We start from the raw sequence: 23,361 nt of genomic DNA, 5'->3' as shown, positions 1-23,361 counted from the left end.
ACTGACGAACGGGTCCAACACGTTGATCGCATCCGTGTAAAGCCGGGGCGGGTCGCTAGTACAGTATATACATTATATACAGTACTTATATTAAAAGCTAGTACTGTACTTCACTTTTCAAGCTGTTAACCAAAATTGTAATATTATCCTTTATAAAGCTATGGTTTGTTTTGATAACCAATTGCTAACCAGAGTTACTTCAACTTTAGAACCTACACTCACCCCATTGACTAATAGCGCCATCAGATACAGCCAGAAGAAAGTATAAATTAATGTTTCATGTTCCGACAGACTGTAGGTACCTACGCGTATGGTAGAGTGGAACACGTCCCAGGACTACCAACAGTCCACTGGAAAATCAGATGCAAAACCAAATCAGCAAGTTGAGACTGAAGACGTAAATAAACATACATAAAAAATTAACAATCAATGAATAAAGAAAGAAAAATGTAAGTTTCTCTGGCATTTTCAAGGTCAATTAATCAACTAGGACATTTCTCAGCAGTATTTTTTGAGAAATAAAAACGCGTAAAAATGTTCTTTATAGCAGAGCGTGGTTTCGATCCACGGACCTCTGGGTTATGGGCCCAGCACGCTTCCACTGCGCCACTCTGCTTGCTATAGATGATGGATGTTATCATGATATATTACTGTGTCATTAAACTGTAGAATTACTGACTTTTTAAACCACATTTTACAATTTGGGTTTAATACTACTAACTTAAATTTACCTCACATTTACTTGAGTACCATAAAAACACACGGTAGTCATCTACTGTGAGACAAAACCAGCGGGTGGCAACTCAAATAGTAGCCCGATGTGTAAACAAGTAGTGTTTAAAATCGACACGATAGACAGTGCAACTATAGCTAGCTAGTTCTTTTGTAAATTCACAGAGAGCATAATACTTAAAATTAACTATTAGTTGAAATGTTTAAGATGGGATTTCTTGCATGACTTAAATAATAAATAGTCGCAAAAAAAACATTAATTTCTATTTAACATTATTGTTTGTTAAATGTGCTTATTTTTTACGGTAATGTGTTTCCACTTGATCGCTTCTATAATAACTGAAGAAAATGAAATTAGCAGATATAATATAGTCCATAATGTATAAAATAACTGAGTTATAACGGAAGAAACCCTTTCGGCATTCGGAAATAGTATCGAACATCCTGGCAGTAAACAAGTATTGTGGCGTCTATTATTATTATTATTATTATTATTACTCTAATATTCGAGACTGATAGTTATCTAAGCCTCCGTTCGAGCTTAAGAAAACCGTTGACAATCGATTTTTTTTCAGTACATTCAGTGATTTTATGCGGTACAGAAAAACAAAGTACATAGATACATAGAGTTTCCAGTCTTTCATATGTATGTCTGTTGGACAAAATGTGGCGTGGTGTGCGTGTTCACTGTGCGTGCCCGGTCTAACAGGTGCGTGACCGCCTGTCTGTCAGGGCTTCGGGGGTCGTGTGGTCCGATCACTTATCTCGTAGAGACCTGTACATTTCGCGATTTCAAATCCTTAAAGGATAGACTCCATGATCCTCTATGCACTCGTGCAAATTACATCTGCTGATTGGTTACCGACTCGTAACACCTGTTGACTGGAATGATCGTGATTCGCTAATTCTTCTGTTAAAGATTTTTCATCGGCCCAAAGTCCTTCAGATAAACTGTGGCCCAATCACTGAAGCAAAATAATGTCAAAATTATTTGGACTCTATCCTATCGCGAAATGAATCCGCGAATTTTACAGGTCTCTACTTATCTGTAGCGACGAGATTGTGTGATGATCTGTGATCAAACAGAAATAACACTGCAAAACATGCCAATACAACATAAATAACACCGAAATGAAATTTATCGCCGAAATGTAACTAAAAAAAAAATTATCAATAAAAAATTAGACTAAACATTACTCATATTAAAAAAAACTTTTACTATTGTAAATTCATTTCATATAATTTATTTATCATAGATCTTGCACCGAATATATAAACTAAATAAATTGTAAAAAAATATTAATATTACGTCATTTGATCTTGCATCTCAACGTATACATTAATGACATGGGAATTTTTCAAACACACAAAAATGTATATATTTTTATTTTTAGTTTTCTGAGGAGTGATGTTCTAGACATACTTACTACTAATGTTTTTATTGTATAAGAGCATCGTGTGTTGGTTAAAATGAGAATAATTTGGTGAAGAAAAGTATTATTAGTTTTATATTTGTCGAATAGTACCCTATTTTTATGAATAAAAACAAAGTATAAAAATATACCGAAAGCTCCCGTTTTAAAAACGAAATTGACCTAAAAGTAAAACCATAGAGTCTTGTCCCTACTCATCTACCGCCAAGTACCGTTCCTGGTTGGTTCGAACGTGGTGCTGTCACAACTTAGAAACACACAACTTAGAAACACATAACTTAGAAACACACAATATAGAATCTTCTAGGTTATGCCTGTTCTAAGTTGTGTGTTTCTAAGTTAAGACGTTTCTAAGTTGAGTGGTTCTGCGTTGCGTGGTTCTCAGTTACGTGTTTCTAAGTTATGACAGTTTTAAGTTGTGTGTTTCTAAGTTGTGATAGTTCTAAGTTATGACGTTTCTAAGTTGTGTGTTTCTAAGTTGTGATGGTTCTAAGTCATGATTTTCTAAGTTATGACGTTTCTAAGTTGTGTGTTTCTACGTTGTGTGTTTTTCTAAGTTATGATCGTTCTTACTTATGACAGTTCTAAGTTACGTGGATTTTTTCGAGGTTTATAAGTTATGACTGTTCTAAGTTGTGTGTTTCTAAGTTATGTGTGGTTCCCGGTTTGAACCGGCATGTTAATGCGCGTGTGGGAGAAGCGATGCACGTTGCTGTGGGCCGGGGTTTTTCCCGGGGCTCCGCCCTTCACACCCCTCCCCCTGCCGTGCCGCTGTCATCTCATCGCCTTTCTACGTCTTTAATTGCCTCGCTGTCAACGAGGCTTCAATCCACTGCTCACTAATTGATTCCTGCGAAAAATAGTTTTTTTATTTTGTTTCCAGAAGGTGCATCTCCGGGCCGGCGGGACGCACGCGGGCGCTAAGGGCGAGATTTGCTCGCGCCTCGCGGTCTCCGCGCGCCAGGCAACCTACTGGCGAGCAAGTCTCCGCATCGGCAACGCGACTCTATGGGACTTGCAGCGGCGAACCTGTGATATCATGGTGGAAATTCTTAAAGATCGAGTCACCGTGTATTTAAAATACAATGTTTAGAATTTTTCATACATAAGAAGTGCGGGAAAACACTCGTTTTAGCCTTTTCCACTGTCAAAAAAGTGCCCCTTATAGGCGAAACCACGGAATGCAAGTTGCATAGAAAAGTGAAATGGCTCTTAGATGCTATTGGTAATCGGACACTTTTAATAAATCTCAAACGGTTAGTAAACTGCGCGTTCTGCATGCCGTCTGGCGACTTTTAAGTGTAAACTGAAATCATGAATTACAACAAATATTTTCACTTTAAAAAAATAACAATCAGTGAAAGGATATTTTTTAGCTTTATTTCGGCGCCCTTGGAAAGTTAAACGTTGCAAGAATATCAGAGTCAGTTATGCTAATACAACGACAAAGTTTATTCAGCTAATAAAACAAAAATTCAAGATATACGTTTTGAATATAAAGCTGTTAAGTCAGACACTCCAAGTGACAGCATGTTACTCACGGGCGAAATCTGCCTCCGTAGTCAATTAAGTCTATGTAACAATCACGGAAGAACGGCTACAGACTCTTACGTTTGATTTATTGATGACTTGTTTATTGTAAACAGGGTGGACAAGAAACCGGTGTGTGGTTTGAACATGTCAGTGGTCGCAAATCATTGACATCTTGGGCTGAGAATAATGAATGGACAATACTTTAAAATCAAGGTCGTAGAAAACTTGTTCTACTTTCTTTTATTTCCGTCCTTCGTCTCGTTGGCAGCGAGGTAACTGAAGGTGCATGCATGCGGTATAGATTATTCCAAGGTAATTGCGTAACGAGCCATTCACAGCTTAGCGTCGCGACGTATCGAGTGATTTGACGAAGCCACAATTAATTTTTTTTTTTCAACTTCCGTGGTATTTAGCAAAGAGATTACTATTAGTAATTTTTAAAACTCTTTTTTACCAGATTACTAATCTAATAAGAAATAGGGTTTTCTGGTAAATCTGTATGTTGCGAAAAGTGAGAAACTGTTTGCTTGTCAGTTGAGATTTTTCTTAATAGTAACTGGTTCGAGCCAAATATAATACTTCTACGTTGGTGAAGTGTCAATTTGTATGCATCCGTTAATTTTAGTCAGTAATTTCATGCAATTTTTGAAGTTATACTTCTGTAGGCGCTTTATGAAAAAAATGATGACACTGAATTTTTATGATGCGGCCCAATATGCAACAAATTTTCACAGGATGAAAAAAAGTCACATAAAAAAGGCTCATAAAAATAATATATGTACTTTTAAATCATATAATTATTATTGATATTGTAAACTGGTCCATATTATTAAAAACATTTGTTTATTGTGAATATTTGTGATATATATTGTATCTATAAACTTTTTCAAGTGTCTATATTAATTTATACTTTAGGCGAATTATGAAAAAAATATGAGAATTAATTTTTACGATGCACGCGCAGCAGGCAACAATTAATTGACAGGATGAAAAAAAGGCTACATAAAATTAAAAATTATACGTGTGTTTTTAAATCATTTACTTTAGAGGTTGATGTGAATACGGGTATTTTAATTTTTAAAAAAAATATTTATTGTGAATATTAGTTATAGAAATAGCGTTTGTAAACTTTTTAAAGTGTATTAATATAAGTGAGGTTATGTTCCCTTATGTATAACTATGTCAGGTTGCTCGTAAGCTTCCAGTGTCGCTGGCAGGGAGTGTCTGTGGAAGGTTTAGTTGTCTCCTCGCAGTTTTCATAGGAGTGTTTGTGAGGTTATGTTCCTGCGTGAATAATTTATTTGCATTAAAAATTATTTAATGAATAATTAGAATTAACAAATTAAAATAATCATTCAGCATATTCATTCTCATTACAAATTAAAATTATCTTTATTAGTTTACTAAATTAAATAATTGATTTTATTTACATGTTTATATTAATATTGAATACTGAGTATTTATTTAAATCATTTTAATTTTATTAAATGTATATTTTATCAACCGTATTTATAATATATCCAGTTTCTTTATTATTTTATTTTATATTAATTATATGCACGTAAAATTTTAGTTGTTTTTACTCCGCCAATTAAGTATAACGTCTAACGCAAGTACATAAGTACAGGTACACATTTTTATTTTATTTGTATATATGTATATTTGCATGCAAAATTGCAGTTTCTTTTATACGCCAAGTAACGGTCTAAAGCGCGTACATAAGTACCTGCAGCTTTTTTTATTCCTACCGATTTTAGCAACCACAGAGATCTTAGAAACAAATAAATTTGTTTAGTAATTCTATAATTTTTTTTACAGTTGGTTGATTTTTTTAAATTTTGTAGTCTATTTATTATAATTATAAACATGTTTCATTCCGTAGGTAAAATTGAAACCAGAGTGCCAAATCGCTGATAAGGTATAGATGTAAAGTATACTCATAGATAGCGATAATTGTATAATTTTTATTTTATTTTTAAAATTTTTTTGGGGAAACAGAATATTTATAAAATGTACAAGATTTAAAACTTATAGGTAAATGTAATTGATGGCAAATGCTAAATTCAAACCTGAATTAATAAAAACAGTAGCTATTAGAAAAAAAAAACAGATTTGGTATTTTTTTTCACAGACTGAAGTAAAAAAAATTATTGAACTATTAATTAAAATATTGAAATTAAATGAATCTGGGTAACAATCGTGGACACGTGTCTTTTTTTTTTTTTAAAAAAAAGGTAAAGATATTTTGTTGTGTGCATAGTTGAGTAGGTATGTTTCTGCGCACCAGCTGGAATAACAATCGACGGCCACCTTCACCTTTCGTGCCCACTCCCGTGCTCAAGGAGCAGCTGCAGCCTCACGCCAAGAGCGGCGCGACCTCGGGCCGCGACACACGTTTACCTGGAACCACCTCGTCGCGTCCGCCGATGACGAAACACGTCCGCGCAGTCCTTTTGTCTTCTGCGCGCCGGGCGATCACTGGCTCGCGACCAGAGGTCAGGGCATGCCCCCCATCCTTCCCAATAGTACAGTCACGTGCTGCTATATTATAATTGCATAGTTATTTCTTACCTACTCTCTTTTTAGAATGGTATTTAACCTGGTAAAAACAGGGTATAATTATGTATACTATTTCATAAGTCCAAACTAAGCTTTATTATAAAGTATTCAATATGTTTTTTCTCGTTTGTAAAAAAATTAAAATGGTTAAACATTTAAAAATAAACAGGGCTGGGCCCAGGGGTCCACCCTGCCCCACCCTTGTGGGGGCCATGCAGATTGGGGCATAAGGTTCGGTTCTGGGAATACGAGGGTGAAGCCGAAATGGGAGAGGGATTTCAGTGTACTACGCGCACCAATATGGCGGCCGTTTGTTTACAAATGTACCAGCTGTACCTGTGTTGGAGGATCAATTGGAGAAAAATGTCAACTCATATCTTTACATTTGTAACATGAATTTTTTTTTTTTTGGACTTTTAAAATATATATACACATACTAACCAATAATATTTTGATCGGGTTTTTTTTTCTCGAACAGCTTAACTACCTTACGTCAATGCCTTACGTCAATGCCTTACGTCAATGGATGGCGCGTGACGTCAGTGGACGGGCGGGGCCGCCAGCCAGCTCCGAACCTGGCATCGCGGTCTGGTCTCTCGCGGTCGTAAAATTGCCCCCTCCTTAAACCTGTTCGTCCCGAACAGGTAATGCTTCTCCTCCTGGAGGTCCCCATGCAACTCGAAGTTTAGGCCTCCTGCCTTTCCTCCATCGCGGGCTGTACAGTCTCACCAGATAACCCTCTCTCTCATTAGATGTAGCTTCTCTTGTCACCCGGCGACACTTCTGCGTCGCCGATGCCCAATGTCGTTCAGCCAGCTGTCCGAGCCGGGCCGACCGTTGCCTTGGACGGACTCGATACTCTTGAGTGCATTGCTCATTTATTACCTTATAATGGCTTGCTTGTTTCTTTTCCTCTCTATTCCTCTTCTCGCAGCTACTTGTTCACACAGCACTTCCTCCCGGCTCTTTTTCGTCTCTTCTTGGTTACTCAATTATTCTTGGTTCTTCTGAATCTCGTCTTGACTGCTGGACTTCACTTAGTTTTTCCTTGTACCATATTCACGACTCATAGTGTGTTCTCATTGTCTCTTCTTGGGCTTTCTTCAGCTCTTCTTTGCATCTCCCCATCTCTTCTTGTCTCGTGTTCATCACTTCTCAGCTTTTCTTAAGCTCTTCTTGGCATTTTTTCCTCTCTCTTCGGCCTGTCTTCATTTCTTCTTGTTCAATCTTCATTATTTTGTAACCCATCTTCATCACTTCTGTGCTCTTCTTCAGCTCTTCTTTGATATTCTTTTCCTCGCCGTTCGTATCCCCTTGGCTAGTCTTATCTTGGCTGTTCTTCTTTTCTTTGCTGCTATTCTCCTCTTGGCTTATTTTCACTTCATCAATTTTGAGCATCATGGCATTCTCCAACTACTGTTGTGAGTTTTTCGTTTCATTCTTCATTTTATTCTTCCCCTCTATTTGGTTGCATTTACTCTTCATGGCCATACTAGCCTCTTCTTGGTGGACAATTATTTCACTATTAATTTGATTTTGAATGACCTCCTGGTTACCCTTTATCTCTTACTAACAAACCGTCGTCTCCTCTAGTTGTTATAAATAGTTCACTCTTCAAATTTCTGGGGGACAGCTATTTCATACCTGCCAGGCCCTATAAGGGCCCTCTCCAAGATATAGTATGTTAATGAAAAAATGTCCCAATTATAAAATGTTATAGTACCAACTGTAATCGTCGTAGAGTGTTGGTTCTATGTCACAATTAATAAGTAACTCAAACAGTTTTACATGAGCGTATGCGCGAGTAATTATTTGTTGTTAACTCGCTTGCAACGGGAAAGAATTGCTCTTTCTCCAATTAGTAGGGGGCGAACTTGTAAAATTTATTTGGCAACAGGGTGGAGTCCCTCCCCATTGGAATCTCTTTGTACGAGAGTGGTAGAACGTAGAAGTCCCTGGCCGTTGGATTGGTCGTAATGACCGAGACGACAGAGCTCTTTTTCGCTGGCCTCCACGTTCACAGGACATAAGCCATGCGATTTTTTTCCTTTGGGGCTTTACAAAAGATTGTGTCTACGTTCCACCGCTACCTAATGATTTGACAAATTGGATGTGTGCCGTATAACTAAAGGTGCACATATTGAACACCTGTAAAAAAAGACTAGGTTAGTTTACCTTCAATTCAATGTATAATTACACATATACTTATAGTATAATTATATAGATATTAGATAGCATTAGATAGATTAAAAGAAAGGCCTTTTTATAATATACCTTTAATATATTATACTTTAGGTAGCTCATGTGTATCTTTATATGCTAATTTTTTTTTATATCTGTACTGATATGTTAGTTCTGTTTTTATTTAAATGTATTTGTGACAAATGTTTGGTTTTTCTAGGCTATAGTATTTGTCGAGTTTATTTTTCACGTACCTAGTTAGTAAAGATGTATGTGGTTAAGTGTAAGATAACTTCGCCTTGTTAAAATAAGGCGATAAATAAATAATGTTGTAATATGCCATTGACACAGGGACATCCTGTATTTCAGGCCCCGCAGGCAACAGACCATAGAGAAAAGCCTAAGATGTCCATCAAGTTCTGTCCCTGCCGGAACACGCCTGAATATTCACCTTCGGCCAACCTCGGGATTTGTTTTATTTTTTGCGCAGGAAAAATGAATTCATAATATTAAAAGTGGTCGGTGAGGTTAGCTACATTAAAACATTTTAAAACAATATGGACGGTTAGTTGGGTTAGTATAGCTACATTAAAATAAACAGAGAAATATAAATATGTATGAATGAACCCGAGGTTGGCCGAAGGTGAATATTCGGGCGTGTTCGGGCAGGGACAGAACTTGATGTACATCTTAGGCTTCCCTACCATAGTGGGCGGTGGGAAGGGGGACAGAGACCAGCCCCGCCGCGCGCGAGGCCCCGGCCCCAGTAGGTCCTCCGGGGACCAGCGGGGCCTCGAGGAGACCTTGAAGTCCCTCGAACCGCCTTCCAGGCTCTCCCCACCTCCCGTGTCACGCTGTCAAAAACCTTTCACCCTTCATCTACGGAGAACGCTCGTTACAAACTATCCACGTGTCTCATTCACGTACCGTCAAATTACAGTAATCTCCGTAAATCTGAGGCTACTAAATTCACTTACTTTAATGAGGTGACGATATAATTTTTTTTTATTTCTACATAGTTTGACTCTTTTATTATAATTTTGTTGCTGTGTGAAATTACTTACAGTCTTATTTATGTCACTGCGGTAGTTTATTTTTTTTTTTGCTGCAAACTACGAGTAATTTTTAATGAAATAAAGTTTTTTTTTTTAAATTTTGAAATATCTTAAAATTATATAGCATTATATTTTTTTATATTTATTGTAAGAAATACGTTTCAACATGTTTCCGCCCGGTATCGAACTAGGGGCCTTCCGGGCTTTATGAGGATGTGATAACCACCACGCAGAAAGTAATCAAGCAATTATGTGGAAACAAAATGTATTTACTTAAAAGAGAGTTAAAAACATAAAAAAAAAAAACAGTTTTATAGTGTACGTAATCAGCCTGATCGTGCCCTGGGGGGGGGGGGGGAAGCAGATCTCGGTTCTCGAAACGTCGCAACTGTTTTGTCAAAGAAAGCCCTCGTTGCCGTCATTGTGTGGTCCATATCTGTACCTGTGCGTCGCTGATTTGTTCAAAGTTGATTTTATGTATTTACTGTTATTGTTGCAACTGTCTCGTCGTTGTCACCACACAAAGTTCGCCCGTGCTGTCATTTTTTTTGATGGAATTCATTCCACAAAATTCTCTGTGTTTTCTTGGCATGCAACATTTGACATCAAGTGAAATTGGTTTAATCTCCGATTGCTAATTTATTCATCTTTTTTATTGATATTTATTTTTTATTTTTCCATGACAGCCTGAGTAAACCAGCAATCGTGTATGTGACACTGATTTGCCAAAATATACTAGAGACACTCTATCGACTCTCGAACGAAAACCTAGCGTTGTTGTTGATAGACAGATGGTAGAAGATATGTATGCCCAGTATCAACATTGTACATATTTAAATAAATAGGTTGCAACTTATTACAATAAAAAAAAACCTTAGAAGAATCTTTTTTTTATCGTTGAACAAGTTTATGGTAAAAAATCGGCCTGTACGTTAAATTTCCATTAGAAGTGTGAACTGTTTGCGAGATAAAATAAAGATGTGAGCGAGTCCAGTCGTTCTGTACTTGTCAGCAGTAATGTGTAAACATATAATCTCGGTAACGAGTAAATCTACGTGTTTTTTTATGTTGTTCATGTTAAAATAAACTTATAACACATAACTCGAACACTGAATTTTAAGTAGAATTCTTAAAAATAATACAGAGCGTAATAAATATACAGATCAATAAAATATTTGCTTTTCAAGTGCATACCAAAAGTTCTAGACGCAAATCACATACGTACTTCCTGTGCCGTCCGCTAGAATTTTGTCACTGCCTGAATCGCAAAAACGTTGCTTGCCATCATAGCGCACAGATAGCAGCAAAAAAAAAAAAAAAAAAACCGGAAATTCTGATAACAGCGAAGAGGACTTGAACAAAATCCTAAACCCCGACTTTGGACCTGATTTATTACAATTCATTAATAAGTTAATTCTATACAGTTTTCGCACACGTTAGACGTTACCCTTCTATGGCATTACTAAAATATTAACTTGAAACATTTTAAAACACATATACACTAAGTAAATATTTGTTTATTTGGTTTTTACTTTTTTTAAAACTACTGAAATCAGCCTTTACTTACTTCCTTTCAAACAAAAATTAACCCTATTGAGCATATTTTAACTTTATTATATTATTTTATTATAATGTTATCAAAAAAGTTCAAAAATAAAGTGCTTTAACGAGATATGCACCACGTCCTTGAGGTCACCAAGCATGCGCTGTGTCACTGTGCTACTAAGCCTATTGGGAATGAGGGAGAATATGTATTGTAATTACTTTTATGCCAGCTTTCTTACGTATCTTAAAATGTGAAATTACTTTTCACTATGAATATTTCAATTTACCAAATATAATCCAGGATAGTTACACTATCATAAAGTTACATTTGGAATATTATAATATTTACGGAAGTGACTACATATATACGGGTTTACATTGCTACAGGTGGTTCCGCTATCTTTGTGTCTCTTTTCCATTATAACTTTCAATGCCGTATACCTATAACTATGATGTTTACACATCAAAAATACATAATTTAAATATTTGTTTCTGAAATATAACGCAAACAGATAGTTAGACATGTTGTCTTACCTTGATCCGCAAAGACGGTAGCACCCAAAAGCGAGATGCTAACATGAAATGGGCAGGCAACTTGTGTAACGTGGTTGCAGAAGGAGCTGCATACTACACAGGGGCGTCGATGGCATAGGACACAACTTGAGGTGAAAGGATATGTGACATATTGTGTACTTAATGTATTTCCTCGCTGTTCCCAAGTCGCCACATTATGACAGTTTACGTAACTGCCCCTGTGCACTACGGAGCCCTGTCTACAACCACGCTATTCCGGTTGCCTACTTGCATGGCATTCATCCGCCTAATGTCAGCATACCTTCTACCTCATGTACTGATCGAGGAAGAACAAAATGTCAGTTATCTTTTTTATGTACTTCATCATGCCAAATGTCTTTGACGTAAGATGAGTTACATCCCGTGTATTTAAATTATATTGAATAATTGATGAAAACCTTCTTCATAAAATTTGCTTTTAAGTTTTCTGTTAAGCTTACTCATTGCTGGAACATGATTAAATTTTCATTTTTTGTACTTCCATATTTAATCATCATTACTAGCGTAGAACGAGGAACTAAAAACCAAATACGTGTCTTCAGATGCGTACCCAGAAGCTCTTAAAAGTACGGCAAAAGTGTGGGTTTAGATCATGTTGGAAAACTAATGTTTTTCCCTAGAAAACGACATTTTATCCAGGTTATATTGTAATCAAAAATCATTAAAAAATAATTGATTAATATAAGTAGTATATAAAAGTTCCCCCGAGGACATCAGGCTTCATGCTTGAGGATTGGGATTGTGTGTCAGCCATCTTGGATTGTGACACCACGTGGTCATCTTGGATGACCTTGACCTTTAAAATTTGCCTAAATTGGCCAAAAATGAATCCAATTTTACCTAGTTTTTGCCAAAAAATTCGTTAAAATCTGCCAAAATTTCCAGTTATTTGAAAAACACAAACATTTCCGCCAAAAAATCTCAAAAATTTGAAAAATAAAAAAAAAATCATTCCTTATTTCGAGGGAAACATTTCCCGTTTAGAGGGAAAATGTCCCGTTTAAGTCCTCAAAATGCCAACGGCTTGAAAATTCCCCAAAGAGGCTTAAATTCCCTGACGACAAACCACCATTAGGATGTAACGACAGCCATCTGAATTATGATGTAACCGTTGAATTATCGTTCCGGCAGCCATCTTTATGGTAGAAAATCGGGAAATATTTTAAATATTATAAAAAAAATCAATAAAAAATTTAGTATTTTTTTTTCACCATATTGGATTATGATGTCGCAACCGTCATATTTAAAATCCACAATTATTATACTAAATATTCGAAAAAAAATTCAAATATATAAAAAAATTAATAATTCATTAAATATATATATTTCATTAAAAACGCACTTATGTCTTGGAGTCTTCAGTTATAATCTGACGAGCACAAGATAAAAATGACGACAGATCGTTCCTCTAGAGAAGTCACCGACAGACTGACCTCCCACCACTAGTCTAAAGGTATATATATCGCCAGCTTGTATTAAGTCACGTCCGCCATCTTGTTTTAGTCTGCTCCTGGCTGCCATCTTATTTTCGTCTGCTGGAGGCCACCATATTGTTTTCGTCTGCTAGAGTGTGCTGCTGTAATCTTGTTTTCATCTGCTGGAGTGCGCTGCCACCATATTAGTTTAATTTTCACCAGATGGAGTGCAGTAATTATTTATTGCCAGAGCGCCCGCCATTTGTCGATCATCTTGACCACCATCTTGGAAATCCACAATATTTAACCTAGAAATTAGGAAAACATTAAAAAAAATCATTAAGAAAATCACTCATTAATTATTCAATTCGATCGATATCCTATCTCAGTTAGATTCTTGGTTAATGCAATAAATATAAATTTAATTAAATATCACATCAATTTAACATAAAAGTGACAAATTAAAAAAAACAATAAAATTACAAATACAATTTATTACATAAATCCTACATTACTACAGGAACACTTGCTAAACTTAGCAATCTATTAACATTTAGTTCTGCATTGGCTTGTGTGCCGTTGCACTTTGTGGTGTGGCATGTACTCAAAGTGTTTTTCCTTTTGTTTTTTTTTGTTGGCAAACTGGACATCATGTATGCTCAATTTTGTGAATATATATTTTTTTGTTTTGGTGAGAAGAAAATATTGTTATTAAGGTTGTCTAAAAATATATATAATTATATCTCCAGGTAAATTTGTGAAGTTTTTATTAACCTAAAGTGAAGTGCCTCAAAATATACAAAAAAATATAAAAATATATATGGGCGATAAACATTTTTGAAACTAATATTGAAATAACTTAAAATTTTTTAAATTACTTTAACTGTATTATTTATCATTTCGGAACTGAATCTGTGTTTGTATATTTTTGCCTACCGAGTTGTCAATATCTATGACCTCCTACTTCAAGGAAGGTCACCTTTGTCTCTCTCTTCTTCTTTTGTGGTCAGCCATCATGTGAAGATTACATATATTATTGAGCCTTTTAAGTCCACTTGATTATGTGGTAAATTCGTAACTTCAGACCGCCATTTGGGTGAGTTTTTTTGCTTGATTTCCCCGGAATCATTTTTAGTATTTATTTTTTTACGATGTCTTATTTTATTTAAAAATTTTTTTAGCGGTCCTTGTGTGGCGTGAGACATCCGGGTTCATGCTTGATTAAGTCCATTAAGTACCGGGTTGGAAGTGAGCCTTTCTCCTCTGCTTACGGCCGCGGGACGCTGCCGGCAATTTCAGGAAAGTCACTACCATAAATTTATTTCAGCTTTAAGCATGTTTGCACATGAACTTTCCTTGTTGGACTTCTACTTGTGACATCGAGATTCCAACCTACCCAATGAAAGGACCTATATATATATATATAATCAACCTAAAAAATAATTTTTGTTATAATCATTTGTATAAAATGTTGTAATTAATTGTAATTGCCACTATGGTGCAACAAGTTCATGATTTAACTTTTTTGTTTTGTCTTTGCGGCGCCCCCAAGCTTATTTATATCTGCTGTGTGTAAATGTTGTAAAATCGAAATACTCAAATCGTGATATCAGTTGATGTGAAGAAAGTTCTGTTAAGTATGTGAATAATATATTAAGAAAAAAAGATATTTGGGACCACACCCGAAGCACATATTCTTTCATATAAATTAAAAAATCATTTCCTTTCATTATTTAATTGATACATTTTTATTGTTTTTTATACGTAGGTTGTAAGAGCCAAGTGATGAGCTAGTCAACGCATGTTTTTTACTTTGATACTCTATCTACACATGCAGAACACTATGCCATTGAGCCCAAGGTCTCTGCCGAGAAGCCTAAGGGCCGGTATTATGACCTACGGCTAAATTTTCAGGTTAGCTAGCCTTCAGGTTAGGCTAGCCTCCGGTTAACGAACGAGGGGTGTATTATGACCCATACTTAGCCTGCGGTTGGCTAACCGGAACCTGACGAAGCGTGTGGTGTAATAATGGGTGTGTTGGTAATGAAATAAACCAGAATTTGGTAACTTTTGTTGCAAGACAGTTTTTTTTCTGGTAGAATGTTAGTCAGCTGTTGGTTTTATTGTGATTCGGAATGTTTACAGATGCAGTAAAGAAATATGCCGCGAACTTTATCTTTCAACAGATATAATTAAATTAACCAAAAACTACTTCGACGTCAAACCTTCTTTGTATTAAACCATAAAATTACAATTTACGATTCAAAACCGTGTGTTTTCAACTTTACTCTTGTATTGAAACTCATTATTTTGTTAGGTTATATATTAAAGCCCAAACTAACGAAGTAATTTTATACAAACAAATAAATAGGGATGACATTTTTGCTAGAGAACACTTATTTCTTTCATAAATTTCTTTCATAATCAAATAATATAGACCCCGTTTCGGGAAAATACTTGTCGATTTTCATTTCACTGGTGTAGGTTTCATTTTTGTACTAATAGTTTCGTATCACATATCCAAATTAATCCGATCCTGATGGAATTAGTTTGTGGTATAGGATGCTTGCTGTTTTAATTTATTAGGTCCAGAGATCCTAGATATATTCACTGGGGAAATAATTATGATTGTAAAATGTATACGAAAGTAATATATTTTTACAAGACCTGACATAATTGGTTTGTATCGTGATATGTTAGGTATTTTGAGTTATGTACAGGATTTTTCAACATTCTAAATTAAAACAGCAAGTCTAATGTAAAACAAGACCAACATATAAAGGGTCATGCCGATAGGATCAAGGGATAAACTTGGATACGGGAAACAGAATAATTCCAGTGCTGTTTTCGTTTTGCACTTGCGTGGCAGGTAGATAATAAGTACCTAAAGGTTTGTAAGATAGGGAAGGGATAATTGGGTAACATTTATTTTCACATTCAATTGTATTCATTGAATTAGAACCACGTCTGAAGTCGTATGAAGTGCATTTAATTCCCGGCATATGTCCACTGTATTACGAATAAAAATTCACAGATACAACTTCCACGAAAACACGCATTTTATCTATATATATAAAAATGAAACCCGTTTTCCTTGGTCACGGCATCACGCGTGAACGGCTGGACCGATTTCACTAATTTTTTTTTTGTTGTGTTTGCTATGGTCAGAAGAAGGTTCTTATGAAAGAAAAAATTAAGAAAATTGTGCGGAAAATTAGAAAATTTAAGAATAATGAATTACTATTTCCCTTGGTCACGCCATCACGCGTAAATGACTGAACCGATTTCACTAATTCTTTTTTGTTGTGTTTGTTATTGTCACGAGAAGGTTCTTATGAAAGAAAAAATTTAACGGAAAATTAGAAAATTTAAGAATACTGAACCACCATATATAAAATTATTTCCAAACTAACCCAACACTTTGTACAATATAAATATTTTTAAAGTAACCTTATGACATTCAGCTTTAAGCGTTTACAGTTTCCAGTGCGGCTTGCATTTGCAATGTCAATAAATAAATCGCAAGGGCAGTCGCTAAGTGTATGTGGCATCAACCTAGAAAATCCATGTTTTTCACATGGCCAATTATATGTCGCCTGTTCCCGTGTCGGAAAACCATCAACATTATTTATTTACGCGCCAGAACATAAAACTAAAAATATAGTTTATCAAAAAGCATTAGAGTAGAGAGAAGCAGTGAGGGGTACAGAGACTATTAGTTGATTTATAGAGCGCGCGTGGTATTGAGCTCATTGTTTACTTAAAAATGCCAAGTTGTTCAATAGCAATTTGTAAAAACATTAGTGGAATTATTGAATCCTATGGAATAAACACTACTTTGACAATATATATTTTGTTTTTTATTTAATTAAATTAGTAAGGTCCTTTTCAGTTATAGTGATACCAGGGAATTATGGATTCATTTTTATATGGAGGATATTATAGATTCCAGTTCAAATTGAATAGGTACTCATACCTAAGATAGGTCAGCTATACAAAATAAAGTAGTGCATCATTGCTACGCTAAGGCGGTACGAAGTTCGCCGGGTCAGCTAGTAGGTAATAATAACCCTCGTTTTTCAATTTTAAAATTCACTTATTTACACATATTCTTAAGCAGGAACATTTAAGTTTATATACATTGCATACGTTTATGTACTTCGTGATCAATTAAAGTCAATAATAATAATACACGACTCGACGAGAATAGAAAAGCGTGACTACACTTTCATGCCATGTAATTTTTAATAAAACTTTGACGAATACGGCGAAGCATTTTATATTTAGTAATAAATTATTCCATCGCATCCTGCACATATTCAATAGAATTCCTCAAATAGTCATCATCACTATCAACAACTAACCTCGCCTGATACATCGCCATTTTATTTTCTGTTGCTTAGCCTCCGGTTAAGCAGCTAGCGGCCGGTTCATCCACCCGCTAGGTTAGCCGGAATTTAACTGGAAGGTAGACGTTAACAGGGAGTCATAAAACCGAAATAATAGCTAGCCTGCGGTTAAATTTTAGCCGGAACTTAAGCCGGGGGTCATAAAACCGGCCCTAAGATGTATATCAAGTTCTGTCCCTGCCCGAACACGCCCGAATATTCACCTTCAGCCAACCTCGGGATTTGTTTTATTTTTGCGCAGGAAAAATGAATTCAAATATTAAAAGTGGTCGGTTAGGTTAGCTACATTAAAACACTTTAAAACACTATGGACGGTTAGTTAGGTTAGTATAGCTACATTAAAATAAACAGAGAAATATAAATATATATAAATAAACCCGAGGTTGGCCGAAGGTGAATATTCGGGCGTGTTCGGGAAGGGACAGATCTTGATGTACATCTTAGGCTTCCCGTCTCGGACGCTTCTCTGTTGTGTCCATTACGAGGCTAACCTAGCCAAGTGAGGGAGAAACGGCAGACTTGAACTCACTATTAGCTCCAATCGGTTTACTGAAGACATAGACCAGCCAGTTCCTTTACATAAATAGTCTTTTTCTTTCTGACAGAGTTTCTCGGTACTATGCAGCAAACTAGGTGATCCTTACACCGCCGCAGCCAGTAACAAACTAAAAGTCCATTCGTCTGGGACTCGCTTATATACACAAAACCGGTCAAATAATATACTAGTCAAAACATGGTTCATTTACAATAATACACTAGTCAAAACCACATAAAAAAAAAAGAACCACATTTGGAAGAAAATTTGACAAAAAAATGGGCACACAATACACACGCAATGTACGCACTGAACACGCAATGTACACGCAATGACCACACAATGTACACACTTGACACGCAATGAACACACAGTAAACGCTGGGAACGAAATGGACACACAGTACACACACTGGACATGCAATAGACACGCAATTGACACAATACACGCAATGGACACACAGTACATGCAATGGACACTCAGTACACTTACAGGACATACAATGGACACACAGTACACATTCCGGACATGCAATGGACACACGATACACACAGGAAACGAAGTATACACACAATTACACACACAGTACACGCAATGAACACACACAACACACACAAACACACAGAACACGCATTTGACTAAAAATAAGCACATTTTGATTGTGCTTCCGATTGTGCTTATTTTTTTTTTTCTGAATGTGCTTCCGATTGTGTTACCTCTTTTTATTGTGCTACCTTTTTTTTATTGTGTTTCCAATTGTATTTCCTTTGTCTGAATTTGCTTCCAAATGTGCTTCCTTTTTTAATGTGTTTTATTTTTTTAATGTGCCTCCTTTTTTGAATGTGCTTTCTTTTTTTAATGTGCAATTCTTTTTTTAATGTGCACCGATAAGACTGTAGTCAGGGCATGAATGGTGTCATGGCTCAGAGATGCCTGGTCTATAAGCCTGACACTGAACATGAACATTTTAAAATGCTCTCCGAGTATAAAAGAAAAACGCCTCTTGGTTACTGATTACCTACTGGATGCGCCTGGCTACCAACTGGATGTGGCTGGCCACTACTGTTGGTGTCTAGGCAACAACTAGATGTGGCTGGCTACCTACTGTTGGTGTCTAGTCAACAACTAGATGTGGCTGGCCACCTACTGGATGTGCCTAAACCCGAACTAGACATGTCTAGCCTTCGACTGGACGTGTCTGTCGCTGACTGGACATGCCTGGCAACAAATTTAATATTCCTGGCTGCAGATTTCATGCCTGGCCACTGACTGGAGGTGTTTAGGCAACATTTGGATGTACCTGGTTAATAGACTGTTATGTAGAAATGCACTGAAAACACATGCAAAAGGACTCACTGTGCTTTCTAAGAGAATAGCAGAAAGTGAGAAACGCTTATAAATTTCTTGTATTTTGTACTTGTAGATATTAAATATTACATGTTTTTAATTATAATTTCTTTTTTTTTATTTCTGGAACCTGTCTTTTTTATTTTACTTTTTTTTGCATTGATCAAATATCGAACTGAGGTGATCGATTTTTTTTGTGGAATTTTTTCAATATTTATAGGTAAATAGAGATTTTCAAGATGGCGGTCAAATGAGAAGATATGGACGCCTTGGCAATAAATTATTCCTGCACTCTAGTAGGAAAAAATTAAAATAATATGGCGGTAACACACTCTAGTAAACGATGTATGTACTGACACTAGTGCTCCTAGTAACAAGTATTGAAAACAAGATGGCGGCAGCACTGTCTAGCAGACGCCGTGTGTACTACGTGACACGAATGCCCGTGGTAGCGAGTACTGTAAACAAGATAGCTGTTCGATATCGAACAGGCGATGCTATCCTAAAATGTGTTTTTTTATATACCTTATTTATTTTTTAGTCGGGTAAATGTCTTGATGGCCGAGCTGTTAAAGGTGTGTGTTTTACAACCCAGAGGTCAGAGCTCTGCTGGTTCGAATCACAGAGCTTCCAATGTATTTTGCATAAAAAATTAAATTTATTATGTTTATAGGGACCATAACAGCTCTGGTAGGTAATGAATCATCGACCTTATGTGATGAGACAGGGCGATGCTACGCTCTCTAGGAGAAAACAGCGGAAACAAAGATGTAGGTATCCACGATAGCGGCCTCCAGCAGAACAGTAAAAAACCGATATGGCTGCCGTGACATCATCCAATATGGTGACCTGCAGCAGACGAAAACCAAATTTCGGACATGATGTCAGAATCGAAAAAAAAAGTGCCTGTGACATCAGATCCCCAGAATTAAAGACGGCGGCTGTAATGAAAATTGCAACGTTCTAGAATCCAAGATGGCGGCCGTAACGAAAAGTGGAACGATGTTGTTATACACATCCTAGGTGGCGTGCATAACATAAAGTTCAACATTAGTGAGCGGGACTATCGATTTAAAGATGGCGGATCCAATATGGCCATCATGGTCAATGTGATCCAAAATGGCCACCGTGACGTCAGGGTGGTCGGTAATTGACCCGCTCCGCGCTCCCCACTCCGACTCCAGCGCCATATAGGCACTACTCTCAGTCCCGGGCGCGAGGGGGGGGACCCCCGAGGTCGCGCGGGCGCTGGTTCGAGACCCGCCCACGCCACAGCGCCAGTGGGCGCCGCGACCTCCGACACAGAGGTCGCCGGGTCACCTTCGACCCCGGCTCGCCTCGGCTGCGGCTGCGGCTGCGGCTCATGTGGGATTTACAGGGTGATCTACTCCAAGGCCGCTCCCGACCTTTGAAGTCGGTTGTTATTTTTTGTGGAAATGTAAATATTTTACATAAATTTTAGTGCTACTGCACTGCATGTATTTCCGACGTTAAACGTCTATTCGCTTCTTACAGTGATAGTCGGTCGAACTTTATTTGTATGACAAAATACCATCAAATTTCGTCGAGAACAATAATGCGTCAACAATGGTTGAGCCCACAACGGATAGATCACGTGTGTACGTTTTTGTAGCGCAGTATCTGTTTTGTGCGGAACCGACCCTAACTGCGCCTTTATACATTTTTTTTACATCTTTAATGGGTACTGCAAAATTCAGATAAAACCTTACTTCTGATAACGACTTTCCAAGACATCATACATGTTTTAATATAGCCTTTAAGGGGTTCTCTATTTATTTTTAATTTCTGACTAACGTTAAAAAGAATACCTCCTGTTTAATTCCACCTCTTCCCCTCCTCACCACCCAAACTCGGAAGCTGCTCGGCGGTACAGCAGAGGCCGACCTCTTGACGACGAGAGCCAATCAGAGATGAGAGTTCCCACGCCCCCCCCCCTCTCTGGTATTGGGGCAGTGCGGGTTTTGATTGACCGCGAGGGGGTGTGCCCGAGACGGCCATCAGGTCGTCCGTTGGCTACTGGACTGTCCGTGGTCACTGCTCAAGAACAACGTGCCCATCCTTGTGAACCGAGCAATCACATTTGCGCACATTAATTTAAACAATATATATATAACTTAGCAAGAATGTGCTATCTTGTTTGATTTCAGTCAGTGCGAAGGGCCACAGCCCGAGACTTGGCCCGCAATCCGAAGGTTGGACGCCGCTGAGCTAGAGTATAATACCGGACAGGCGAGATTACTGATTATTAAACGTTCAAGCAATAACAAACGTAAAATTTAATCATAACTGCTAGGTTCTGGAACACCTCCGGTAATTTTTGATAATGTGCCTATTAGGGGAGTTATGAATATTGTTTTGACCTTTTAGCCACTATTTTCTCCCTCCCCCCCCCCCCTTTTTTGCTGTATTTTTGGTCGTATCAAAAATGGACCCAGACAAAATTGTTTTGTAATTACTCTTTCTAGGTATTATAACTTCAAACGGATGCGCAGTATTTACGGCAATTATCATACCAATAAAAAGTTTTATATGTATATTCTTTGACGTGGATCAAAAACTAAAAAAACTAATACATTTTTCCGGATGTCACAAAATGGTAAAAACTGCGGAAAGTAAAGTCTTTCATACAAAAAATTGGTTGTCTGTAAAGTCGGTTTACGGACGATAGTTTAACGTGACAACGCCATAGCAAAATATTGATGAAATTATTGCATAGTTTTATGAATAAAATTGAATCATTTTTATTGAGTTATCACTATTTTGTATGGATACAAAGGAGTGAAATGAAATCTAAATATGTTTATTACTTTAACAAAGAGATTATTTTAAATATAACTTTTATACATGTTTGCTATTTAACTTCTTCCAATCTGTGTTATTCTGTCAAAATAGGACGATGATAGGAAAAGTAGGAAACGAATGGGAGTGTTTCAAGTTTAATGAGCCTCGAAAAAGTCAAATCGATGGTTGTTTCAATCGAGTGGAAGAGAAATAGATGCGGCGCAAGCGTATAATGAGCGTAACGGGACACAACGTAACGGGACAATGAGTCGTACTTTTTCGTGCGTGCTGCCGGCGTTCATCGATTTATTAGACGTTTTCACGTCAAAAGTTAGGTGGACTTGCATTACCGGCAGTTACTATTAGGCCTATTCGGAGGGGAGTAAATTAGCTTCAACTACAACATATAGTTAAGTTTTCTAGGTTTTAGGGAAACAGTCGACTAAGATGCAGAATCCTTAGGACATTTTGTGACAATAGGGCAGTCGAGACGCCCTGAAACAGCTCTGAACACCCGGCCTGTCCGCAGCTGAAGCGACGGGTCAGATCACGCCCAAAAGCAAGCATCAGGTCCACAACTAATCACATGTTACCGCATCACGCAGGTTCTTATTACGCTGGGCTTTAAAACAATTAACGTTCTTCAAATGCACCAATTCGTACATATCCCTCTAAATAACACGCCAAGACGCCAGGACGTGGTATTACGCTTTCCAATCCGAAGTCAATTGAATTGGGCGTGTATACGGAAATACACAAGTCAAGTTATTATGTAAACACAACGTGTATTTTTTTTTAACAAGGTATATTGTTGATTTGCAAAGTTGTTAATGATCGTTCACAAAAGCTTTGCTATGAATAACGTAATAGGTATGGAGACTATGTTCATTCGGTAATTGTAGCCAAATTGCTTAAATAAATGACGTCAATTATTTTTCTAGCTCTACTCCCACTATGTTTATTACTACATACTTAGCACACATGCTCGTTCCCAATATATTTTACAGTACTATTATTGCCATTTGACATATTGACAACATACAGTAGTATATATTGGTTCCTCCTGACACTGGTGTCGGTGCGTGGATGGTGCGTCATCTTGGTTTCAAAAATTTAATAGAAAATCTTGCTTACGTCACACCAGCTATCTTAAATTCTAGAACCTTCCGCAATTTTTAACAGTGACGTCACGTCCACTATTTTTTTTTATCAGAAAAATTAGGCAAAAATTTTAAAACTTAA

At 36.9% G+C, this 23,361-nt stretch overlaps 1 non-coding gene across 1 annotated transcript; it reads right to left on the bottom strand.

The window, feature by feature from the left end:
- Window positions 1-544: 544 nt before the first annotated feature.
- Trnam-cau (transfer RNA methionine (anticodon CAU)) lies at window positions 545-616 on the bottom strand. Its single transcript has one exon. It is a non-coding gene; the product is annotated as a tRNA-Met (tRNA).
- Between the last annotated feature and the right edge of the window lie 22,745 nt (window positions 617-23,361).

This window comes from Bacillus rossius, chromosome 6 (genome assembly GCF_032445375.1).
Source record: "Bacillus rossius redtenbacheri isolate Brsri chromosome 6, Brsri_v3, whole genome shotgun sequence".
Lineage (NCBI taxonomy): Eukaryota > Metazoa > Arthropoda > Insecta > Phasmatodea > Bacillidae > Bacillus > Bacillus rossius.
The sequence above is the reverse complement of the archived record's forward strand: the minus strand, read 5'-3'. Positions and strand labels throughout refer to the sequence as shown.